The sequence below is a fragment of the Chionomys nivalis genome, chromosome 17 (genome assembly GCF_950005125.1).
Source record: "Chionomys nivalis chromosome 17, mChiNiv1.1, whole genome shotgun sequence".
NCBI lineage: Eukaryota > Metazoa > Chordata > Mammalia > Rodentia > Cricetidae > Chionomys > Chionomys nivalis.
This window is the reverse complement of record NC_080102.1, coordinates 30,510,107-30,537,450: the sequence shown is the minus strand read 5'-3', so window position 1 is coordinate 30,537,450 and position 27,344 is coordinate 30,510,107. Positions and strand designations below refer to the sequence as shown.

Genomic DNA, 27,344 nt, shown 5'->3' with positions numbered 1-27,344 from the left:
CCAGCCCAGACTCCCCCCGGTAAAGCAGGATTCCTATGGTCCTCTCATCCTTGCTCAGGACGTCTCTGAGCATGCCCTCTGGATGTGGAATTTCAACATCAGCTTCCTTTGAAAAATTGAAAATGAAGTAATGAGAAAATGTCTCTGGCTCATTATTTGAAAAATGAAGGATTGGGAAGATTGATGTGTTTGCTTAGAAGAAAAACAAGCTCGGAGGTAAGGTCCGTAGAGCGCACCCTTTTATGAAATTGTGGTTTTGATCACGAGGAGGAAGTTCTGCGCTCCTGGGGTTGCTGCCTGACAGGAGGATACAGGTTATTTATAGCCCTGGCCAGACTAGGGCAAGGAGGTGGATGGAGGAAGGGAGGTAGAGAGGGAGAGAAGGACAGAGAAAAATTCTTTCAGCCTTGTGTGTTCTGCCTCCCTGCTTCCACTCTCTCCCTGTGCTGGTCACATTGTCCCCTCACCTTGCTATCTGGGTCACCCTGCTCTACCCTGCCACTGAATCTCCATTGTCACAGTTAGACCCTTTGTTCTGTTGTCTGGCATTGTTCCTGTGTAGGTTAAGGGAGGGTTTGTCTTTTGCCACCTCCTCCTAAGTTACAGAATAGGGAGGGAGTCAAACTCCACCTGGGGCTGTGCAGATGTGTGAATCGATTTAGGTCCCACCAATATTTGCCACACATGTGCAGGGGACTCTCCTACTGACGGAGCTTCCAGCTACACTGCCTGAGCCAGCCCTTGCTGAGGTAGAAGGATCACGGCGAGTGTGAGTCCAGGGGTTCCAGTCCTGCGAGAGCTCTGTGGGGAGACCTTGTCTAGAAATACACATATAAATAAAACACGTTAGCAAGTCTGCTGACAAGGGTCCCGTGATACAGACCGCTGCCTTACCTGTTCTGAGATGAAGGTCCACTCAGGTCCACTCTCGAGACCTGGGAGCGTTCCTTCTTCGGAGAGAGACCTTTGTAGAGAAAGCTGAGTTAAGGATCTTGCGATATAACCATCCGGGGTTATTGAAAACCCTCAACCAATGGCAAGCGTCTCATCGGAGTAAGCCAGAGTGAGATTAACAGAGAAGAGGTCCAGCCAATTAGTGTGGCCAATAAGGTGGAGATTAGACTTGGGCAGCCACAACCCAGGGTGACTTGCAGCCACTGGAAGCTGTAAGAGGTAAGGAGAGCCTTCAGAGAAAGCCGGGCCCTGTCAGCAACTTGATTCCTGACTCTGACCTGAGAACTATAAGAGAATGACTTTCTATTTGTTAGCCATTGTTGCACGACAGCAGCCCTAGCAACTGACCCCATACAGGTACCCACACAGCAGGGGTCACCAAGAAGAGCCCTTGGATTAATTTGCACCCACGGTCTCATTTGCAAGTCTGACTTCTTCCTTCCTAGGGAGACCTGCTTCTCAAGAGGTCACAGGGACAGATGACCCCACCTCAGCGTGAGGGTGTGCACTCATTTCTCATGGGGAAACCTATGGCCTCTTCTCAATCTGAACCTCCTGAAGATATTCTTTGTTGTCACCAGTGATCTAAGAGGTCTCATAAAATGTCCACGGATCTCGTAAGAAGTCTCTGAGAGTTTAAGCAGTCCTCCTTCTGGCACGATGGGGAAGCCCGCAGCAATGACAGCAAAGTAGAAAAATAAAGGAAACCCCAACCTATCAACCAAAAACCACCCCTGAAGGAACTGTAGGTCATTTTATATCTGGAGTCAAAAACTCAGGAGTTGATCAGGTTTCTAGTTTTCACCCAGAACCTTCCTGATGACAAAGAGGTTGGAATTCACTGTCTTCTATCTCTATCCCTTAGATACTGAGATGTTAGGGAGAGGCGACTATGTCTAACTCAGTATCACTTTAAGGGACAGCATATCGGGAGAATGAAGGGATCGATCTAAATCAGTATTCTGAAACAAACTATTGAAATTTAACCTAATATCTAGGATGAATTTCTATCTTAAAATAAATTAGTAGGGGCTGGGGAGATGATTCTGCAATTAAGAACACTGGCTGTTCTTGCTTAGGATATAGGTTCAGTTCCTAGTACGTACACACCCATGTATAAGCATCCATAACTCTAGTTCCAGGTAACCTGCACCCTCTTCTGGTCTCTGAGAGCATCAGCATGCATGGGGTGCACATACACACATGTAGGCAAAAAATAATTCATACAAGCAAAATAAAAAAATATTTTTAAATAGTGGTCAATAAATTTGGGGATAAGAATATGTAATAAGGTACAAGGTGGCTCAGCCACTTACTGGAGTCTTAACTTGCGAAATTCAAGCTCTGTTGAGCTTAGTTTTCCTGTCTATACTAGGAACTTTCCCTAGCCCTGTTCTCAGGTTCATACAAGCAAATGTGCTTAGGTAATAAAGACAAGAATTTCCTTGTTAGCCCCTTTATCATTCTCCAGCCTATCAGGAGAGCTACTGTGGCAGCTCTTTGCACAGCAAAGAATTTGAGTCTCAAGTTGCTAATTTTGCAGTTGGTCGGGTAAAAGGAGCATGCTCAGGACCACAAGGCATTGCAGGGCACCAACCTGAAAAAGAGCAGGTTACAATGGTACACATTTTTTCTAGTGGAAAAGTTCATGGGAGCTTCTGGGGATGGGGCTGCCCAGTTGTACTCATATCTCTGAAATTAATGGGCACGGAAAAGTTAGCTGTGTAAATGCTGGGAATATTGTAAACTGGATTAAACTGTTCTTGTGGTAGAAACACCCGAGAAGTATTTCCAGTAGAGCTGAGAAATCTCAGCTCTAGGCCCCAACCTTTCGTTTAGTAGGAACTATGGTTTTGTTATGGTAACACATTTTCAGTTTTTTTTTGTCTGTTAATCACAGGATCTGGGTCCACCACAGAAATAGGCAAAGGATGGCCAGTTAGACGGTTAAAGATAGCACAAGATAGCACATGATACATTGTAGTTAAGCTCTGGATCTGCAACGTTCCAACTTCTCCACATCCACTGATGGGTTAGGGTTAGGGTCCGATGTTCTAGTCAATCAGCCTTGCGAAGGTTCAGTTGGAACTTCTTTGTACGAACTTCCCTCAGGAGAAGGCACAAATCCCTGCCAGGCTGAACTCAGAAAATGGGGCTAGGTTGGAAGACAAAGGGAAGGGACAGGAAGGAATCAGGACCCCTTACCCTGGTGCAGGTCTTTCAGCTTTACTGGAGTGACCCCTGTGGGCAGAGTCAGTCGTCTCTGTGGGGAGGGAGATCACAGTTTTAGTCTGTTGATCACGACACGGTGATTTAACATCTGCCGCGTGGTCACCTTTCTAAGACCTGAGAGGACCTTCTGAAGTAGTTGCTTTGGTCTTCATTTTGTGTCATGGAAAAGCATCGTGGGCGATCTCAGACCTCTGGAGTCCAATCAAGGTGTTTCAGATCCCAGGATTAGAACCCTGTTCTGCGTGACTTTGAAAGTGTCTCCAAGGGCTAGCTTCTGACTCATTTTACTTCATATTCCACTGTACTGCTCAATAAATATTCATCATTCTCCTGATGTCAGGCTCTATTACATGGAAATGGGAATATAGAAGTGAATAATTCATTATCTATCTCCTGCTGGAGTTTATAGCCCTGTGTGAGGCCTTCACACACACACACACACACACACACACACACACACACACACAGCTAATGGGGCACATCTCACAATGCTAACGAATTTAATGCCATCTTCAATCTTTAAGTAGCATATAATGCTGCAGTATTTCACAAGTGAGGGAAACAAGGCAAGGTTCCTTGGAATAGGATATTAGTGGGCTCGCACTTCCCTGTTGTCTACCCTGTTGGTTTGCTCTGCGTTCTCTAGGCTGCTGAATAATTGGCTTCCACGCATGCTTCCTTGTCTTCTGTGGTTTCCGGGGATGCATGTTTTATTCTCTTTAGTTTTTTCTTTTCAGATGTTGCCCTCTTACTCACTCCCTCATCCAGAAGACTCACTCAACAACTTTCGTGAGACTGTGAGGCAGAGTGAGTTTACTTATTAAGGTGTATTTCTTCAGTTCAGTATTTTACATTCAGATACACCCACTGCAATTATGGATTGCAATTTTTAAAAAAATATTTTAAATCAATTTAATAAAATTTAAAGTCACATATTGTGTTCAAAGATATAAATAGGGTCGTTTGCCTGCTATATTTTAGGAGAATTATATGTTTTAATTCTTCGGTTCGTTTCATCTTTTCTTATTCTTCTAATGTTTTTCTCTTTCAGTGTTTTGATTAACACTCATTGATAACACAGCTTTCTTCTGGTGTTGACTACACAGTTATTTTCTGTATCTGTTGTCCAGTTACAGTTCTTAAAATAGCAGCTAGCTAAGCTGTACATAATGTTTCTGTTACCAGACACCCTTATGTACACCAATCCACGCAGCTGTCACCGCTCTGTAGAAGAGATAGTTGTCTTCAGCCAGAAAAAGCAAAGCAAACCCTGTGGTCTGAAGATCCAGGGGGTCTAGCTTCAGACCTGTGGATCCAACCGGTACTTTCCCTGGCACACAGACTGTGGTGGGGTTACGATACGCTTTAGGGCTGACGGGAATCTCCCTTTGACACTTGGAAGTATTAGTTTATTTCCATCTACAATTGTTTTCTTTCTGATGGGTAGTCTGTTTTCAAATGTATCTCTCGGTGGCTTGTCTGGTCTCTGTGGAAGGGTTCTAGGACTTCATTTCTCTTCAGGCTGGAAAGTTTCTTGATGCTTCGCTTAGAAACTCAAACGACCCTCTTCTACTGTGAGAGCCTGTGCCTTTACAACTGCTCTTTTCCTTTGGGAACGTTCTTGGTTGTGATCTCTTTTGTCAACGACACCCATTTATTTCCTTCCTCTGGCACCTTCAGTAGAGAAGTGATGGAGGGGTCCAGTCTAAGCCTTTGTGCTTCTTGCCAGGCATTGCATTTTGTTTGTCATTTTGTGACTGCCCTGCGCTGAGTCCGAGGTGATTTCATCAGTGCCATCTTCCTCCGCACTGTCTCATCTGTCTGGTCCTAGTCAAGTGCGTGCCCATTAGGAAATGAAACCTCTGCTCCCATGTGTACTGTAGCACCGCTGGCAGTGTCCGTGACATGGACCCAACCGATGTGTCTGTCTGCATTTATCACCTTTCTCGTCCCTGTGACCAAATATGTGACTGGAAGCAACTGAAAGAAGGAAGAGTCCGTTTCAGCTCATGGTTTAATGGGAGAGTTCATCTTGGTAGGGAATGGCATGGTGGCAGAAGAACGAGGCTGCTTCCTCATATCTGGATAGATTAGGAAGCAGAATCAAGACAAGAAGATCAGATTGTAACCATCAAAGTCCATCTGGAGCCGTGCATCCCACCCCACCTCACCCTTGCAGGCTCCATGTCTTATGGGTTCCACACCCTCTCTGACTCCAGTAGCAGTTGGGGACTAACTGTTCAAGCGGAGCCTGTGGAGGACACCCCACATTGAAGCCATAAGCACTACTCCCAGTGAATGAATAAAAGAAGATGGTATCATATGTATATATACACACACTATATTAATACTCAGCCCTAAAATGCAAAAAGCTATCATTTGTGACAGTATGAGTGAACCTAGAGATTGTTATAATACATGTAATAAATATGGTAAAGGATGGCAAGCGACCCAGGATCCCACTTTAAAAAGTGGTGGATAGAAATGATCTCATAGCAGCTGAGAATAACAGATGGTTTCCAGAGACTAAGGAGGGGTGGGGGTGGGAGGGGTGGGGATAGGAGATCAGTGGGCAGGGAAAATACCTCCTGGGGCTGCAGAGCTGCAAAGCTTCAGAGTTGATGAACTTGCTTATTAACAACTATTGTCAATTGGAGATTTAAAAAAGTTGAGTTTATCCTAACGTGATTTTAAAGATCACTGTGAAGAATACAAACTACAAGCCACAGATCTCCTCTGCTTAAGATGTGCTTGCCAATGCCTTTGTGTTTTATATTCAGGGAGGAGCTTGACGATCACCACAGTTTAATCTGGGGACATTGTCATTATCCCCGTTGGGCCCACACTCTCTGTCCCCAGTTCCTGCTGACTTACTTTTTGTCTTGTTGATTCACCTGTTCCGGACATCTTGTACAAACAGAATCATGTAATGTTTTGTGCCTGGCTTTCCCCATCAGCAGAACATTTTCAAGGTCTGTCGCTATTGGAGCGTGGATTATGTTTTGCTCCTAGTGTGAAGTCATTCCACCAAACGCTGTTTCCCACCTCTGATGGACAGGCAGATTATTCACACTTGGAAGATTATAAGTAAAATTTGTGTGAATGCTCATGTGTAAAATGTTTGCATGGACCACACGCTTGCATTTCTCTTGGGTGTACCGTGGAGTTGCTGGGGCGTGTGGCAGTGCCGTTCAGCTTTCTGAGTTCTCTAGCGTGGGTATCCTATTTTCCAGTCCCACCATCAATGTGTGGGGTTGGGATTGCTCCATGCCCTTGCCAATACTTTCTGTGTCTGTTGTCTTGATTCTAGTTGTGTTAAAGGTTTGTAGTAACTTCTAACTGTGGTTTTGTCAATATTAATTCATGTGGTTATTGGAGCCTTTGGAAAAAATGTCTATTGCCCATTGGTTTTATTCTTTTTGCTATAGTAACAACTATTTCAAGATTATTTTGTCACTATTATTGGTATGTGTGTGTGTGTGTGTGCACATTCACGTGCACACCTACACATATTAGTGTCCCAGGCATGTGACTGTCAGAAGACTACTTTGGGGGGTTGTTTCTTTCTTTTACTACTATGTAGGTTCCAAAGACCAAACTTAGGTTGCCAGTGTGGTGCAACAATCACCCTTTATCTTCTTAGACAACTAGCCAGCTCCAAATAGCTATTTGCAAAACATATATTTGAGAAGAGCTCCCTTTCTGGTGATACAAATTCAAACACTTTTTCAGTTCCACGAGTTTCCATATTCTTAGTGACAGAATTTTAGCATATAAGTTTTCTTTCTTTTTTTTTTTTATTGTTCTGGGTATCAACTTTATTATTAAGCTTTCCTATCAAAGCCATTGATATCCCACTGAGGTCAGGTGACCTTACATCAGAACTCATAAAAGAAACAAGCCTCAAGAATATGTACAGTGTCCAAATAACTGTATAAGAAGTTCCTTTTACTTTACATTCATATTTCCTTTGTTATATTATGATGAATATACTTTACATTTATTTTTTTTATTTTTTTTATTCTTTTTTAATTAAAATTTCCACCTGCTCCCCGTTTCCCATTTCCCTCCCCTCCTCCCAAATATTGCCCCTCCCCCCACTTCCCTCCCCCATCCCCACTCCTCTTCTCCTCCCCCCACTCCATTCCCCCTCCCTCTCGATACTGAAGAGCAGTCCAAATTCCCTGCCCTGCGGGAAGACCAAGGTCCTTCTATCTACGTCCAGAAAGGTGAGCGTCCAAACAGGCTAAGCTGGGATGAGAAATATGAGAAATATGAGAAATATGAGAAATATGAGAAATATGAGAAATATGAGAAGGGGAGGATGGGAGGAGCTCGGGGGATTGGGATTGTTGGGATATAGGAAGGATGGATACGGGAGCAGCGAAGTATATATCCTATCTAAGGGAACCATCTTAGGGCTGGCAAGAGACTTGACTCTTGAGGGGTTCGCAGGTGTCCAGGAATATGTCCCCAGCTGGTACCTTGGGCAACTAAGGAGAGGGAACCTGAAATGACCCTATCCTATACTGATGAATATCTTGCATATCACCTTAGAACCTTCATCTGGCGATGGATCGAGGTAGAGACAGAGTCTCAATTTGGAGCAACGGTCTGAGCTCTTAAGGTCCAAATGAGGAGCAGAAGGAGGGAGAACATGAGCAAAAAATCAGGACCACGAGGGATCCACCCACCCACTGTGACAGTGGAACTGATTTATTGGGAGCCCACCAAGGCCAGCTGGTCTGGGACTGAATAAGCATGGGTTGATTCCGGACTCTCTGAGCATGGCGGTCAATGAAGACTGATGAGAAGCCAAGGACAATGGCACTAGGTTTCAATCCTAATACATGAACTGGCTTTGTGGGAGCTTAGCCTGTTTGGAAGCATATAAGTTTTCAAAGTTTGTTGACACATTTAAATGCATTTTGAATCATTTTTATGGACATGGGCAATATTGTTTAAATGATCACACAGAATCTACTTATCCCATTGGGTATTACTGTCATTTAACAATACTAAATCTGCTGGGCTGTGGACACAGAATTCTGTCAATGATTTTTTTAGGTCTTAACTTGTGTCAATACACGTTTTAGTTTCTTTGTGTATGAACACCACCCTCCTTGTGTTAGGCACATTGTTTTACTCCTCTTGATGCTCATGTGAATGGGTTGTCTTTCTTTGTGGACCATTCCTTGCCAGTGCATAGAAAAATCGTTGGCTCATGTGCTGGTCTCATTTCTGCAGCATCACTGCCTTAGTCATCCTTCTGACTGTTTATGATTCCTTCATATTTTCTGTTTCTAAATGTCATTTGCAGACAGAAATAGTTGTAACTCTTCCATCCCACATTGTTTTTCTTACCCATTGCCCCTAGCTTGAAATCTCCATTAAAATGTCGCCTAGAGCCGGCAAGGGCAGATCTTCATGGTTTACTCCTGATCTGAAGGGGGAAACCAGTCTTCGCCGTCAAAAGCGATGCTAGTTATGGGTTTTTCAGCATGGACTTCATCAGGCTGAGAAATCCTGTTCTTAGTTTTCTGTTTTGAAATAATTGATTGATTGGTGATTGGTTGTAGTGCTAAGGAAAGAATGTACAGCCTTATGGATGCTAAGTAGGTGCTCTGCCATTAGACCCATACCCAGCCTAGTTGTTTTTCCTTTCTATTATCATAAAAGGATGTTGAATGTTACCAATTGCTTTTTCTATATTTGGTGTCATGGTCTTGTGAAACAGTCCAGGAAGTAGTTTCATCAACAGAGGTTTTAAGCTTCTGATTAAATGCTGGGAGTAGCCAGTCAAGGCCGGACAATCAAATAGATGCAGGGCTGAAACTTAAAAGTTCTGATGAAGATCAGCTACCCCTAACCTGATCACGCAGACCCCCCTTTCCCTTGGGGTTCTGGTTCTTTCTCTTAGCCAAGAAAAATGCTTCTGCACTCATCAGCATCCACCATGGGGGACATTCCTTAGCTCTTGTTTCTGATGGATCTTAGATCTTAAATTTTCATACTTGGTCTCCTTTGCATAAAAAGGTTATTAAGTGTTCTGTATCTGTCTGTCCTAGACCCAAGTAACCATGGCAAGTTTGCATACAAGGTTGAAGAGAGGTTATGTTGGCAGTGGTCATGCAGAGTAGAAAGTCAGATGACAAGGTTCTTATAGCACCAACAGTCTCTCTTGGGACTCCTAGACAAATTGGGGAGGATGTCACACCCCAGACCTGATGCTGATTTTGTTTCATGACTCTGGTTCCACACTGAGCAACCATATTTGATGGTGGTGTTTTACTGACAGAGCTCTAACCTGGCGCAGAGAATAACACAGTGAGGTAGGGAGTGTGCCAGTAATTTAGCCAACCTGGTCTCCACAGCAGACCCACCCTCCAATAACACATCAGTGTACTGAGCTACCGATTTATTAAAGACATGAGTGGATTAATGTACTCATGAGGACAGCTCAAACTAGACCAGGAGAACACAGAGCTTCCTGTTTACCCTACAGTTCTCTGCACACAAGGTGGTGTGTCAAGCCACACTGGGAACCCCCACTCGTGTGCATCATAAATTGAAGGAAAGGCTCCATCTTTCATTTTTATACACATTTAAGAGGAACCAAATTGTATGGCAGTCTTATCATCTGCTGAATAAGAACCTCCAGGACTCTTGGCTGGCACCAGGCATGCTAAAGTTCGAGAATGATGGCACGAGACTAGGGCACTGGGAGAGGCTTTAAGGGCTTTAAGCCATGGGAGGTAGAAGCAGAGGACCAAAGAGCAGGGGATGACAGTGGAGAGAGACAGTGGAGGGTGACCCTGGTTTGGGGTAGAGGCGCTTGGTCACATCATATAAACAATGGATAGAATGAGAGCAGGAGACCCAGTCTTGGAGAGGGAAGAAAATGGGGTGCTCCCTAGACTTACTGTATACTTTGGAGATCAGGGGACTTTGCCGTAAATCCCTAAGAAAAATTTTCAAGCTCTGTGAATTTTCAGCAGGTCATGTTGCTTTCTCTGGGCATCAGTTACGAAAATCCCAAGAAGAGACAGTTGGGAGTATCAACCCTGTCTTTTTTTCTTAAAATGTGTAGCCCAGACTGGCCTCAAACTTGTGATCCTCCCACCTCTGCCTCCTTCAGCAAATCCTACCGGCGTGAGCTACCAAAACTGGCATATCAGCCCTTTCTTATCATCAACAACGAGACAGTAGCAAATGTCAGAAATTGCTGCTGGTGAATGCAGGGCTCAGCCTGAAACACCAATCATAAAACACCAGGGCAGGATCTTCAGAGTCAGAAAGAACTGAAGGAGTCCCTTGGCTGGAACTTGGTATTTGGAAAACCTTGAGGTCACTTTAGTGACCTTGGTTGTTAAGGGGAAGGAAGCCAAGATTGGCATACTTGCTTTGTAATCTCAGAGGTAGAAGCTCAGGAGTTCAAGGTCAGCCATATGAGCCCTTACCTCAAATAAATAAACTAATAAGTAAAATTAATTGAAGGGGCCTGTAGATCCTCAAGTATTTTAATGGACTCCAAAGAAAGACGCTAAGTTAATTATGATCAATCCCAATGGGCACAAGAGGAATGTGGGCTGTGCTCTGCCCTCAGCATTGCTGTGGCAGGAACTGCTTTTCTTCAGGTGTCTCAGCTGGGAACTTACATACAGCATATGGCATTATCACTAAAGATCTCACGCTCCTCCCCATCTCCACCCTTGTGCTACCACTGGGGATCAATGCAGAGCCCCTGGCTTGCTCTCTGCTGATGCTCCGCTCTAGTGAACACACATTTAAATGCGTTGTGAGATGTTCCTCCAAGTCTCTATCTGCAGTTCAGTGCCGTGGCCGTATGTAAGTTCCTCCAAACCTCCATTCACAATTTGGTGCTATGGCTATTGTCCACACTCTTCTGGCTTCTGCAGAATGAGCAGATAACAGGACTTCATAGGGTCTCCTCGTCTCTCCTTTCCAATTTCTCTTTTCTTGTCTTCACTTTATTCACTGCCTGCACTGTCTTGTCACTCAAAGAGCTGCCAGCATAAAGGGAAAACCAGTTTTCTCCACTGGAGTGCTACTGGGTATTTCAGCTACACTCCAGAGCTTGCCTGAAGCCCAGGCCTACACAAAGTCTACACAAATGAACTGATGGGTAATTTTGCAGACTCTTTGTTTCATTTTGCTTTGTTATGGCTTTTATTGTCTTGTTTTATTTTCTGTTTGTTTTGCTTTTCATTTTTTTGTCTTTTTCTGTTTGTTTCCTTTTTTGTTTGTTTTGTTTTCAAAATTCCAGAATTTGGAAAGACACCATGACGATGGCAACTCTTATGAAGGAAAGCATTTAATTGGGGTGACTTACAGGTTCAGCCCATTATCATCACGGTGGGAAATGGTGGCATGCAGGCAGGCAAAGGGCTGGAGAAGTAGCTGAGAGTCCTACATCTTTCAGGCAACAGGAAGTGGTCTGTGTTTGGATGGAAGACTCACTCCAGCCTCTGGCATCCATATATCCAAAGAGTCTGGAATGCTTAGATGGAAGCTCCACCCCAAGCTCCCTTCCCCATCTCTCTCTCTCCAAACCCTTCTGCACCTCAGAAAGCCTGCCAAAGGAAGACCCCTCCCCAGAGATGCTCAAGATAACTTCCACAGGGCATTTAAACTGCCCCCCCCCCAGAAAACAAACACAGTTTTTCAGTCTTCCTTTTTTGTCTTCTCTGAGGGGCTGGAAAGCTATCCAGGAGCATGGTATACATTAAACTTGGCTTTTTCTAATTCAGTATGATTTGGTTTGATTCAGATTATTGCATTGGTGGAGAGGCTTAGTGGGGTGCAGAAGCTTTTCAGTCTGAGACACTGGGTAGTATCGTAAGCATATATAAGACCTCAAAGCCTGCTTCCACACATATGTACATACATACATACATGCATGCATACATACACACATATACACACACAGCCTTCACCATGCATTTCTGTATTTCTTTAAGGAATAAGAGAGTCCAGATTTTGGCTGTTTCCCCAGGGTCATACATCTTAACCTCTTGAGCTCTTTTAAGAATCAAATGTCTAGTTTTGGGAGTGATATGATTCCAATTGGCAGAAACCAGGTGCTCTTGTTCCCTTTCTTATTGGAATTCTGCAACCAACATTTTAAAATAAGAATGGTATGGGTCAGCACACCTATTTGGATCTGAGACCATTCTGTATACTTTATACGAACCAAGTTAATATTACAGTGCCTCTATAAGCAGGCAATGCTGTTTTTTAAGATGTTTTATCATCATCATCATCATCATCATCAAATGTACAATAGCTTACACAGTGGTCAGAGGATATCTTTCAAGAAACAGTTCTCTCCCTCACAGTGGGTCCCAGGGAGTTCATCAGGCTGGTGTGGTGAATCATCTTGCCAGCCCTGAGTAACTATTGTTATCCAAATTTTACAGATTTGGGACACAAAGCACATAATTTCTAAAGGCTGTGCTCAGTGACACCAGTGACAGACTCCGATTTCAGATCTACACAGGCTGGTCTCTCCTACTAAACAATCTATCCATAAAACTGCCATTTATTGGGCATTGGCCTGAGACCTAGTATTTTACTGGGTAATTGAATATGTTAGCTTTGGCGTTTTATAAGAACTCAGCAAGTAGTGTGTCAGTCATGTAGACCTCAGACAACAGATACTGTTCCCAGGGTTTCAAAAAGAAAGGCATTAATGTTGGCCAGTGGTTATGGAAGGGATTAAGAGAGTGGTACATGCTAGGTGTGGTAAATCAACCTAGCTTTGTTAACAGCTGGTATCACTGTCTGTATTTTTCTGGAAGGATAAAGCAAACAGTGCTGTTACTAGATCTCAGAGGCTAGAATCCTGTTGGAAAAGTAGAGGCTACCTATTGCCCCCATCCCCTTCCCCTGAGAGAGAGTCGTTTATGAGGCATGAGGTAATGAACCTCTGGCCACATGGAGAGAAGAGAAAAATCCAGATTCCCCCTTTTCTTCAGGCCTATATTCCCATCCTAGGATGTCTCATTGAATGGACATGGGAAGAACTGACCTTCTGGGGCTAACCTTTGAAACAGAGGTAGATTTTACTGAAGAGAGCATAGGTTTAGGGAAACCAAAGCATCTCACTTAGGGATCCTGTAACTCTTCACTCATAAATCTTTTAAACATCTGTTGGCTGCTGCCTGGCATAAAGCAAGGCTTTATGGTGTCACTAAGGATAATGCTGCCACCTGGCCACCGACTGTGGCTACAGGAGACGGAAGAGTGAGCTCGAGGTCAAGGAGCTGTAGGTGATAAGTGGTCCTTCCTTGGGGACTTCACGAGTTGTATGAACTAGATTACATGGTTAAGCATCAGCAGCACTGTTGGTTAAGCTTCAACAGCACTCTCCACTCAAAGAGTGGAAAGGAATAGACAAATGAAAGCATGGCTCATACTAAAATATGTACAGCTCTACGATCTCATTTCCACGTGCTGTTGAGAACATTGCCTGCATCTCTTACCACCTATTTCTACCACTGTAAGTTATTTTTTATCCTAAACCAGCCTCCTGTTGGGGTCTTATAATGGGAAAATATACCACATATGAAAAATTTTCCACATTGGTATTTTAAAAAGCACCAATTTTCGACCTGGTGTGGTTGTCTTTATTTCTGAAATTTCTGTGTCCTCGATTGTCCTAATCTTTATTGGGTTGTTGCTACCTCTCCTTGGTACTTACCATGGAGCCTAGATGCATTAAGAAGCATCCTAATGACCTCGGCTGGACGCCACTCACCATTCTCCTTGCTCTGCCCTGAGCAGTCAGGCCATTTCTCCTGGGTAATTTGAGCCAATCATTCTAGCCATAATGGAAAGCATATCTGTGCTTGGTGTTTTCTAACACAAGGGACCTGAAAAAGTCAGCTATGGTTAGACCCGGTAATTAGACCTATTTCGTGTACCTAATGGAAGAGTTCCATGTCTGGGACCTAAACATCTAACTCACCAACACCCAAAGTTTCAACACAGGATGTAAGAATTCATTTTGTGAGTGAATTACCAGGTCTCATCATCATGATGAGGGTATTTACTTTCACCCTCAATTTTCTGGATTCCTGCATTTGCTAGGAAAAACAGCATCAGATTTTGGTTACAAGCTCAAACATACATCAAAGAGTATAGCGGAGGATTCCAACTTTGCAAAGTTCTGTCCTAGTTAATGTTGTCTTTCCAACTTTAAAAGGACAGTCCATCCACCAGTCCGGTGGGCTACTATTTCTGGATATTGCTAGTTACAGGTAGAAGAAGAAACATGATGAGTGTGAGCCATGTATTTTGATTACAATGAAGCAGATTCCAAGTCAGGACATGTTATGGAATGCAGAAGAATGAAGAAGCCCACAGAGGAGATTACTAGAACAAGCATGATGTGTGGGGAGGCAGAATAGTTAGCGTTAACTGTCAGCTTGACAACATCTAGAATCACCTGAGAGATACGGGCCTCTGATTATGTCTGTGGGATTTAGCTTGCGCTATGTTGTTTCTTTAACCAGGAAGCAAAGAGAAATGCTGGTCCTCTGCTCATTCTCTCCTTTTTATTCAGGGCCATACTACAGCCCAGGGATGGTGCTGTCCACAGTCACGTCTTCCTATCTCTGTTTGACTTTCTGGGATTTCCCTCACAGGTACACCAGAGTTGTCTCTTAGAGGATTCTAAATTCCATCAGGCTGACAATCAAGATTGATTGACTATCATAGCAAAATAGACAGCACATCTTGTGTATCTGGTAGGTATATCTTTGGCATTTGGTTGTTGAGTGCTTATTAGCACTTAGTATCGTAGGATGAATGTGACATTTGGATAATAGCTAGTAAGGAAGAGGAGGGTGAGAAATGCCTCTAAGGACAAATAACTCACGAGTGGTAGATATGTTTGTTAGAGTTCTCCACATCACAGGGAGAACATTGACTCTCATAGGCAAAGCGATTGCTTAGGGCCACAATGCTAGACTGCGGGAAACTGGGACTCCAGAAAAGAATACCTCCCTGTACTCTGTACTGAGTACATGGTCTTTAAACCCAGGTGATGATCAATGACATTTATTCAATTTTGGAGGGAGCTACATCTCCCCATCAGCTTCTGGAGAGAAGAATGGTGTTTTCGATAAGACCAGGCTACCACACAGTATGCATACTGTTTATCAATATTCTGTCCAGTGCCTTTCCCAGGAGTGCTGATATGGCTGCATCAATCTGGACATGAGAACAACATCGTGTTGTAGTTCAGGAATAGGAAGGGCTGAGAGGAGTTACCACAGGGAGATCAAAAGATCTTATGTGCACAGTTGTTATGGAAAGGTTGCTGTGGAATAATTCCCTTGTACACTGTGAAGATTTGTCACTCAAATTGGTTTAATAAAATGCTGATTGACCAGTAGCCAGATAGGAAGTATAGGTGGGGTGACACAACTAAGGATGATGGGAAGGAGAAGGCTCATGCCTTTTATCTTAGCACTCGGAAGGCAAAGGCAGGCAGATCTCTCTGAGTTTGAGGCCAGAGTGGTCTACAATACCTAGTTCCAGAACAACCAGGGCTGATATGCAGAGAAACCCTGTCTTAAAAACAAAACAAAACAAAAAAGAGCTACCAGGCAGACTCAGAGGGAGCAGATGAATGCACATGTCATGCTAATAAAAGTAACCCCAAATAGCAGAGTGTAAACAAGGAATGTAGGTTAACTTAAAATGCAAGAGCTAGATAGTAATAAGCCTGAGTTGTCAGCAGAGTATTTATAGTTAATACAAGCCTCTATGTTTATTTGGCACTGGGCAGATGTGACAGGAAACATTGATCAATAGAAGGTTTCAGTAGAGGTAATGTTTCCCAAGTCCCCAAGGCCACTGTGTGCCATGGAAGGAGATCAAATCTTAGCTGTATATATATATTTTTTGTTTTGTTTTTGTTTTTTTTGTTTTGTTTTGTTTTTTCGAGACAGGGTTTCTCTGTGGTTTTGGAGCCTGTCCTGGAACTAGCTCTTGTAGACCAGGCTGGTCTCGAACTCACAGAGATCCGCCTGCCTCTGCCTCCCGAGTGCTGGGATTAAAGGCGTGCGCCACCACCGCCCGGCTTAGCTGTATATTTTAGTTAGTGACAAAAGAGCTTGCATAAGGAAATCAGTTCTTGATGTGGTCATATGTGATATCATAGAATTTCAGTTAAAAGGGAAAAAATGAGTAGAGGCTGTGTTCCTATCTCCTTGAGAACTGTGGGAGGAGGCTCTGAGCCAGAAACCATTTGATTTATTAGTCATTTTCATTTTCTGAGTTATTCATATACCTTTTGTATAAAGTCTCATTTTCATTTTCAATAGTTCAGGTTCCTAAATGATACACACCTCCAGGATTTGGGCCTCATCTTTGGTAATGCCAGGCAAGCAGATGCACCACGTGGTTTGGGCCACTGGCTCTGCAACCTGTTCCTATGCTTCTTACTGCCAGCTTCCAGATGGTGACTGCCAGACAACTTTTCTTCAAATGAGCTACCATTGTTCCTTAAAACTCTCTTTAGGTTAAAACCCACTAAAAAGGAAAAGTCCTTAAAAAATAAGAACAACGGTATCCCTTTTCCATTGCAAATATAAAAAATTTTTGAAAGCACAGACCCAAGATTTCTGACCTGCAACGGTTTCACCTTGTGGAAGTGAAGCAGGAACATGCAGGTTCTTGGTCACCCCAGATTCAAACTTCATCCTTTATGAAGACAAATCTTTAGGAGGTGTTTCTGAGAAATGTAATTCTTTAGGTTTTATACCCACCAGGATTTGTATTTAAGACTTACGTTGGGCTCCCTATAGGGCTTAGATTGTATCACATCCCAAACTTAATAAAACCTTTGAAGCTATTTCTGCTCCTCCAGGGGAGATTAATGACCAGTGCTTCCACCTCAGGCCGGCTACAATGCATCCAGTGTCACAGAGCACGCTCACAGAGTCCTCAGCTTCAATTCAATGTCTAGGTAGATTTTTTTAGTAACCATCTATCGATACCAAGATTATAGTTAGTTTGCATCAATTTTTTGGAGGAAAAAAGTGATGTTTTTAAAAAATATCATGGTAGATAGAAAAAAAATGCTGCTTGATCCTGGTTCCCACTACCTGGTTTTTCACTAAAGTTTGTGAACAAGTTTTACATATATCATTTAATATGTCTGTAAATAATGAACTTTGAAAAATGTGTGTTATTGTAGTTGTTCTGATTCTGTGCGAGGGGGACCTTGGCAGTGGTCCAAACGTGGATGAGAGCCCACGGCGATTCTGTACACAAAAACCTTGGCAGGTGAGAGCCAAAAGCCTCATGGCAAGCGGGAGACAAATACATCATGCAGGCAATGCTTAAGTGAAAAGCTTTATTAAGATAAAGGGAATGGGAGAAGAAAGAGAAAAAAGGAGAGAGACAGAGAAATGGGGGGGGGGGCGGAGGAAGAAAGAAGAGAAGGTAGGCAGAGTTTCACTTTTTAAAGAGACAGCATTCTGCCTGCCTGCATACAGGCATGACTCAGGGTGTAGAGCCCTCTGCCAGGTCCTCAAGGGGTGGGACCAGGTTCATCTGGATGCTAGCAATCTTCCCTTCTTTGTTTATTAAAAAAGGTGAGGAATTAGATGTGGCAGATTAGGGAACTGAGGGTATTGAGTTCTCAAGACTACTTTCTGCTGATCTGGGACATTGGCCATCTTTGGGGGACCTGAGAAAGCTGGGGTGCTAGCTGCATCTGATGTGGGATTCCCCTCTGTGTGCTATGAATATGTTTTATTGTTTTGCCCTATGGCAGGGCAGAATATAGCAAGGCAGGAAATCCAAGCAGAGACAGAGGAGGAAAGAAGGCAGAGATAGGCAGATGCCATGTAGCCACCCAAGAAGCGAGAGACAACAAACCATGAGCCTTGTGGTAAAATATAAAATAATAGAAATCGGTTAATCTAAGATGTAAGCTCTAGCTAAGAATATGCCTAAGCCATTGATCAAACAGTGTTGTAATTAATATAGTTTTTGTGTGATTATTCAGGGCCAGGTTGCCAGAAAATGAAAGAACAGTCTCTGCTTATACACATCCTAGGGTAGCTGGCTGCCTCACTGCTGTCCAGGTTATGTGGAACCATCTGGTGCCTCTTGGACCTGGCAAGATGTTCACAGAGCAGAGGACAAGGTTAAGTTCAGGGAAATGTTTTTTCTTATTCCTGGTAATTAAGGAAGGGAGTATGGGACCAGGGAATGGGGGAAGGCTTAGGTCATTTAGGTCCTGGTAATTGGGAATGGTGCATCTGACCTGTTTGAGGGGAATCCAAGTCAACTTCCTGGAACTTACAACCATTCTTTGAGTTTGTGAGAGCATAAGTGTTAGACACATTAGCATTCTCACTGTTTATAATCTGTCTTGAGATTTACATTATATAAATGGCAGTATATTCATGCCAGAAATGACTGTGACATGTTCTTTGCACAATGAAAATTATCTTTGAGGTCTATAGTTAGGAAACCATCAAAGAGAATTTGAAGTCTTGAGGTTGTGGCTATAATGATAGTGGTGAATGAGAACCCCCTGTGATTCTGTATGCAAGAGACCTTGGCAGGAGAGCCAGAAGTCTCACGGTAAGCGGTGGGAGAGAGACAAACACGCCATGTAGGCAAAACTTAAGCGAGCAGTTTTATTGCGATAAAGGGAATGGGAGAGGGAAGAGAAAAAGAGAGAAAGGAAGATACACAGAGAGTTGCAGAGAGAAAAAGGGAAAGAGGAAGAAGAGAAAGAAGTAGGCAAAGTTTCGTTTTTTAAAAAGTCTAGATCCTGCCTGCATGCAGGCATGAAGCTGTCATGACACAGAGCATGAAGCCAGGTCCTCAATGGGTGGAGCCAGATTCATCTGGATGCTAAAAGGAGGTATTTGTGATGGCGAATACTAATGATCGACTTTATAGAATCTTTTTTTTAAATCTTATTTCTAGTCATTTTTTGTTATTTATTTATTTATTTTTCTTTTTATTGTTTATTTATTTATTAAAGATTTCTGCCTTCTCCCCGCCACCACCTCCCATTTCCCTCCCCCTCCCCCATCAAGTCCCCCTCCCGGATTACTCTTAGGGATGATGAGGGAGGGGGACTTTATAAAATCTTGAAATTACTTAGGAGGTGAGCCTTCGGGCTTGCTGTGAGGGATTATCTAGACCCTCTACAACAATGGCTCTCATTCTTCCTAATGCTCTGTGACCCTTGAATACAGTTTCTCACGTTGTGGGGACCCCCAACCATAAAATTATTTCATTGTTACTCCATAACTATGATTTTAATACTGCAGTGGGTTGCACATTCACAGGGGTTGTGACCTGCAGGTTGTGAACCTTTGATCTAGCTTATGCTAACTGAGATGGGAAGACCCACCCTCACTGTGGGCAGCACTGTTTACTGGGCTTAGGTCCTGGACTGCATCCTGCATGAGGAGAAGAAAGCAAGCTGAGCACCAGCAAACATCACTCTCTGCTTCCTGACTGTAGGTGTCATGTGACCAGCTGCTGCTACCAGGACCTCCCTGCTGTGATGAATTGAGAGCCAAACGAAACCGCGTCTCCCCTAAGCTGTTTCGTCAGGGCATTTTATCTCAGCAACAGGAAAAGCAACAAAGTTCTTTTTTATTAAACATTTTATTATTATAAAAAATTACAAATAAAAAAATAAAGGTCTCATCTAAACATTGGCTGGTGAGGTCAGTCTCAACTCCCTGGGCTGCAGAAACCCAATGTATTATCACACTAATATATACACCAAGTAGATCCTGTGAATCCAAAGCCTTTACACTAAAAGTGTAACATAGGCACAATAGCGTATTCCCATAATCCCATAATCCCAATACTCAGGAGGCTGGGTCAGGGGAATAGCTAGGAAAAGGCTAGCCTGGGATACATATTTGAAACCCCCATGGCATGGGATGTCCTTCTGTATCTATGTTGCTCTTATAGGCTAATGAGTAAAGTCAGCCTATAGCAGGACAGAATATAGCTAGGCTGGAAGTAATATATAGAAAATAGGCAGAATCAAGGAAATTTCCATTTAGCTCCTGAAGGAGAAAGATGCTTGAACTTTATCAGTAGGCTGTAGCCTATTGATACATAGATTAATAGAAACGGGCTAATTTAAGATATAAGAGCTAATTAGTAATACAGCTAAGTGACTGGCCAAGTAGTGGTGTAATTAATATAGTTTCTGTGTGATTATTTGGGTCTGGGTGGCCGGGAAACACAGCCTCCGATTATAACCCCATCTCAAGAAAATCATTCACAATGAAACACATTTTCTCTTGAAAGCTTAACATAAAAGAACTGTCTGTGTTAGGAGAAAGAAAGATGGATCTTATGTAGCTTTTCTTCTGAAAAGTGGGCTCCAAATTGGTAATGGTCTTGGAATAGCTGAAAAGGGGAAAAAATAGCTGGGAGATTTGAATGAGAGAAGGTTACCGGGCAAAGAGGACGTTGTGGTTTCGTAGTAGCCAAACTGTGGGGTTATCTTCACACGGGGAATCATCCTTGCTCCGGGCACCAGTTCCTCTGCTTATATCAGAGATCTCAATAAGAACATAAAGCAAACATATACAGGGTGTAGACTGACCTTAAGTTTGTGTGCCAAAGGTCTATTCTGTTGAACAGAAAATCAAAACCCAATTCAACAAAGAACTAAATAATCTACCCAACCCAGCATTTCCCAAAGGCTACTAAGTGGTGGAGCTGAGATCTGAACCCACATCCTCATGACCCCTATGCTGCACATAATACTAGGTTATCTAATCCTTGCAGTTAGACAACCATAGTCCTTGGTAATTTTGTGAAAAGCTCTTTGTATTTTTGTTACTTTCTAAGGAGTTACAAATATTGGTCATGGTTCAACCCAGATAAGGGATATAGGAGTTGGGAATCTATTCAGTGACTTCCCATCCAGAGAGACTTTGACCCTGAAGGGAGAGCAGGCTGTGATACTGTTGGAAGCAGAATGCAGTTGGTGGGGGAGTTGCCTCTACCCCTGTGACTGAATAGCAGAGCTCCAAGCAAGCAGGTTCCCTCTGAGCACATTTGTTTCTCCTCTGTTTAAACTCAAGGAAACAGAACCACTGTGTTCACACAGTTCTTGCTCTGCTGTGAATGTCTTGTAAGGCTCATTAGGTCCATAGTTTGGAACCATCCAAATTACTTCTCATCAGGTGAGATGGTCTCCAAGCAGCTCCTCCTCAATATTATCCATTCAAGCTGATTTTAGGCAGTGTACTTACTTATAATTGTGAGTGTGTATGTATGTTGCATGCACATGACATGCGTGTGTGTACTGGAGGAAGAACCCAGTGCCTTTCACTACTATGGAGCTACACCCCAGCCCTCCTTGTAATCTCCTGAGCCCATACTGGAGAGGAACATCTCTGCACAGTGCCCATAGCAACGGCGCTCTCTCCTTGCTCTTCAGACTCTTACCGCACAGGCTCCATGTCTCATCTGCACACTGCAGATGCCCAGCCCTTAGGATTCTGCACATTTCCAGTGGTGGAGTGGGATAGATACACTCAGTATTTTTATTATATTTAACCTCAGATGTCAGTGAACTAATGAAGTCACTGGAAGAAAGATCTTCAAACCTTGGTCAAGTGAACAGATTTCAAAATCTGATCATTTTTCTTTCCTTAACTTAATCTTAAAATAGCCTCTTTACTGGATCCTTGCTGTTAACCTCAGCAGAGGGCATCTGCAGCTCCAGGCCTATCTACTTTATGTATAGTTTACTACAACAGGATCCACCCTATCTTTTTGCCTTGGGTCACTTTGGAGCACAGGCGGTTGGTAGGTTGGAGGATTTCCTGTAAGGACTGACAACTCCTTTGGTATCTTCAGGACCAGGCCTGACTTGCTCAGCACAGTGCTCCAGGATCTCCCTGATGATTCTCCATATCTGTCCAGTTTGAAATCTATGATGGGTTGTGTGCCCGATAGGCACAGTGGGAAGCCCTTATTTATCCATGGGAAATTTATTCCAAGACCCCAACGTGCTTTAATTCTGAGATAAGGCCCATTCCTCTATTTATCGATGTCTTTTTTCTTATGCTAAACATAAACACGCTAAAGTTTTAACTTACAAATTAGGCAGAGTAAGAGATTAATGGCACCAAATTATCGTAAAGTAGGATGATTATAATAATAGATTGTAAGATAAGTTACGTGATGAGCCAGGCAGTGGTGGCACACGCCTTTAATCACAGCACTCAGTAAGCAAAGGCAGGCAGATCTCTCTGAGTTAGAGACCAGGCTTCTCTACAGAGCAAGTTCCAGGACAGGCTCCAAAACTACAGAGAAACCCTGTCTTGGAAAACAAACAAACAAACAAAAAAGATAAGTTATGTGAGTAGTTACCATAATCTGTCTTGATAAAGTCTTATTGTATTTTTATCTTTTCAATTAAAGGAAAAATTTGGCATCTTCTCTTTGGCAATTTGAATTACAAGCAAGAGTATTCTTGTGATTTGAGATCATTATTAAGTAAAACATGGGGACCTAAACATAAGCACTGTGATACTGTGACAATTGATATGATAACTTAACTGGCCACTTAGTGACTACCAGATGGGTAGCATATACCACGTGAATACATTCAGTGGACTAAGAGAGAAGTTACATCATAACATAAGCTTCTATGCCACTAATAGGAACGGTGCAGAATTTAAAACTTGTGAATTATTATTTCTGAACTTGTCATTTAATGTTTTGAGGATGTGGTTGCCTAAGGATATCTGGAATTGTAAAATACAAAATCTGGATGAGGGGAGACTCCTACACAGGCATACCTCTCCTTACAGCTTTTCATTTTACTCTGCAGATACTATATTTCTCAGAGATTGAAGGTTTGTGCTGATCTGCCATGTGAGAAGCAAACCCATTGGGATCAGTTTTCCAATATTTAGAGAATGAAGAGACTTTTAATAACAAAGTGTGCATAAGCATATGCATGTGTACATGTAGTATATACATGTGTGTCTGCAAGGCAGGCTGCTTGGCCATCAAGCTCCTGAGAACTGCCTGTCCTGACCACTCAGTGCTGGTTTACAGTCTTGTACATGCTTTGCTTATCACATGGGTTCTGGTGATTCAGACTTGCAGCGCACCGCACCTGTCTGCGCTCTATGCACTACCATACAGTTTGCCAGCTTCGGGCAAGGGGCTGGAGGTTGAAACATCCAGAGACACACAGGCAGAAAGACAGAGACATGGACCTCTAGTAACTGGTAAGAAGCCCTATATTCAATAGCACCATGGAGGCTTATATACCCAACAGTCAAGTGGGCCAACAGGTAAAAACCTTATCCTCTGATCCCCAAGGCCAAGGCAACATGTGCTCGTGAAGCAGAGCTGGTAAACAACTTTGACACAGCTTTTAGTAACTCAAATCAGAAAGAAAGTAAAGATCTCTAGCCGGGAAGAGCAGCTGGAGGCCAGGACTCCAAATGGTCCCAACATAAATTCATGTCTCCATATGTTCACAGCAATCACTAACTCCTGAGTCCCCTAAATTATTTTTAAAATTGAGGTATACTGCTTGTTTTTAGGCATAACTGCACACCTAGATTAATGTAGAGTATTGACATAACTTTTACATGTATTAGAAAATCAAGGTTGTGAGATTTATTCTTCTGTGATCTTTTGCTTGGCACAGTGGTTTAGAACCGAAGGTGCTGCATTTCCAAGGTCTGCCTGTAGTCCCCAATTGTTGAGGGATATTTGTACACTGTGTGAAGATGTGTCTTGGCCATGGCACTTTCTGACTGGTTTAATAAAAAAGCCAAATAGTTAGGCAGGAAGAGGTTATGTGGGACTTCTGGGGACAGAGAGGACTCTGGGAAGAAGAAAGGCGGGGTCACCAGCCAGATGCAGAGGAAGCAGGGCGTGCAGGAGGAAAGGTAACAGTCACAAGTTACACGGCAGGATGTAGATTAATAGGAATGGGTTGATTTGAATTATAAGGACTAGTTAAGAACAAGCCTAAGTTAGAGGCTGAGCTTTCATAATTAGTAAGAAGCCTCCATGTCATTATTTGGTAGCAGACTGGCAGGAAAGAGAAAGTCTTGTGCCCAACGAGGCAGATCTTGACCAATATTTTATTATAACTGCTTGAATATTTTTTCATGAGACTCATGAAGGAAATGCTTGGCCTAGCAGACCTGGGACTCCCAGTCTTATAAAGAATTCCTGGAGGGGTGACAGACATTGGATTTTGAGGACTGTTCTCACCATTCCCAGAATGGGAAAGAGAGTGGGTGAATGAACTGCATAGATGGAGTCATTCACGGGAACTCAGTCCTCCTCCTGAGTCTGCAGCATCTGGCACGTGATAGGTAGAGTCTAGAGTAACATCACCACTGAAAACCTTGGACGTCAAGTCTCTAATATGCCTTTATGAGAGAGGACATCAGCATGTGTTTCCCAGTTCACTGCTGTGGGAATGGGGTGCAGCTCAAGTGACTCCCCCGGAGAAAGACCCCTGTTCCTATGCTGTGCTTTGGGCCTTTTCTCAATGCTGATTTACCTTCTCACCTTAGTAACACAGCTTTAAGTAACAGTATAAGCTAAGCCATACTGCTGAATTGTCTTGGGGGAAGATGTACGCCTCTGTGAAGTGGTAATCACAACCTCAAGGGAGACTGTATTAAGAGCATTAGCCATCACAGTCTGCACAGCTCACACTGGGCCCTCATTTAGTTCCAGCAGAGAAGCATTGCTGGCTCTGGTGAGACAGGCTTGTACCTCTGGTGGGGGAACTGTACTTGGAGAGGGTCCATTGAGGTGTGCTCTGTGTTTGAGCTCCTCTTGTGTTCCCAGAAGGATCAACTTGAAAAGGAAAGCAATCTCCTTCCAGCCATTACATGCTAAACTAGACATGCGTGCTCATGCTTAAATGGCTTTTCTGCCCCCCAATGCTCTTCTCTGTCTAACACAACTAACAGTGCGGGTAGGTGCTTTGCTGTCTCCCTGTTGTTTAGAATGAATTTCCATTTCTACAAAATCTTGAAGCTTTGGTCAAGACCTGATTTGGGGAATTCCTTGGTTACCTATTATTAACAAACAGATCAAGGCCTCCGGCAGAGCTCGAAAGTCATAGGCATGAGGCTGTGAAGATTATGGGGAACACCGGGGACCTGGGAACACAGCGAGGTTTCCTGCAGGTAACTCCGAGGATCCTTGATTTGCAATCATCTCCCTTTCAAAATAATTTAAAATCGCATTGAAGGCATTAGAAGCTTATGAGAGTGCACGCAGACATGAAATGCTGGGCTCATTTTAGATGAAAGTGGATGGATTTTTGCATCTGTTCTTTACAACTCATTATCCTATCCCCCACAAGTTCAACAAATTAAATCCTGGCTTGTTTCCCTCTCATTAGGGATCAATTTGCATGAATTATAGGTTTGCATTATTCAGGATTTGTGTTTAATTACAAGAGTTGCATCAGGAAAAGAAAATGAGAAGCGGCAGAAGAAGCCCCCACTGTCACGCTCTATGCATTGCTTTCGATGTTGCTGTTAGTAGCCAAGTATGGAAAATATTTTAGGCATAGAAGCTGCTTAGTGAGGCTAGGGAGATGAATCCATCAGTCAAATGCTTGCTGTGTGCACATGGAGACTTGGGTTTGACTTTCCAGCACCCGCATAAAATGCTGAGCTCTGTGGTATCCACGCTCAATCCAAGAGCTCAGGAGACAGAAGACAGGAGGATCCGCAGAGTCTGAGGGCAGGTGGGTCTAGCTCGAGGTTCAGTGAGAAACACTATTTCAAAAATTGAAGTGGAAAACAACAAAAGAAGACCTATCATTTATCTCTGGCCTCCTCATGCACGTGCACACACCTGCTGTTGTACGTACATATACCCTTCTCTGTCTGTCTGTCTGTCTCTCTGTCTCTGTCTCTTTCTTTCTCTCTCTCTCTCTCTCTCACACACACACACATACACACACACACACACACGATTATAGCCTTGCTTTGGCTGAATTCTTTGTTTTCTTCATGATGCATCCTTCCACCGTTCGTCTGCACTGTTGGATGATTTCCATCTCTGGGGCCCAGCCAGTTGCTCCATCTCCAGTAGGAAAAGGAAGTAGGCAGGAGACAGAAAAGCACTTCCCAGTTTTCTGGCTGCTTGGTTGACTCTTCTATTTTGTGGCAGATACTGGTGTGGCAGATACATCTTATCTCCATCATGAGACCACAGAGCACAACAGTGCACACATTAAACGTGAGGCTTGGGCTGAGGAAAGCGGTGATTTTTTTTTCCCCAAGCCCCTATTCAGGGTGACGGAGGTGACCTAACTGAATCCATGTCTATCTGCCTGTAACTGTACCTTTAATCTTGGTTGTAAGAGAGAAACTGGTACACACCATTCTTGGGCATTTAGCCCCCTCTTATCTTGTCTTGATTCTTCTCCTCTGTCTTCTTTATACCATTATTGATCACCTTTTCTTCTTTCCAGACTTTTCCTCATCAGTGAGGGTGTGTTAGTCATCTGTCCTGTCCTGTGAGCCTCCTGTGAAATCACGCCTGATTAACTTTCTGCTGAGCTAAGTTTCTTTCTTTGACTGTTGATGAAAGCAAACCCAGGGAGGGAAAATGAACTTCAGGTTCACACAGCAGCACAGGCATCCGCTTGGAAGCTTCAATCACAAAGTTGGCTCCTTGGTCTTCTCTCTTGTCTGGTTTCTCACTTTAACCGGCATAGACGACACTGCCAGATGCTTCATCCTCCAGATGATGCTCACCGAGGGATGAGGAACGGCCCTCAAGAGATCCCAATCGCCCTCATTTGGCTGTAATTCCAAGCTTAACCATCTGGATGCGCTACTAAACTGGGCAGGCTTTGTGTCTGTATTGCCTTATTAACATAATGAAGTGCCTGGGGTCTCACGCTATGCACCCCTCCCCATGTTGTTTTAAAAACGACCCAGCAATACCACTATTGGGAATATACCCAAGAGATGCCCAAACATACAACAAAAGTATATGCTCAACTATGTTCATAGCAGCATTGTTTGTAATAGCCAGAACCTGGAAACAACCTAGATGTCCTTCAATGGAAGAATGGATGAAGAAAGTATGGAATATATACATAT

General features: G+C 43.3%; 1 protein-coding gene across 1 annotated transcript in view; it reads left to right on the top strand.

Annotated features, from left to right (window-relative positions):
- Positions 1-27,026, top strand: part of Kcnk9 (potassium two pore domain channel subfamily K member 9) — a 124,979-nt gene extending 97,953 nt beyond the window's left edge. Inside the window, exon 3 of the mRNA XM_057792459.1 lies at positions 26,708-27,026. The gene's annotated coding sequence lies outside the window, so the exon portion shown is untranslated. The remainder of the gene's footprint in view (positions 1-26,707) is intronic.
- The last annotated feature ends 318 nt before the right edge of the window (positions 27,027-27,344 follow it).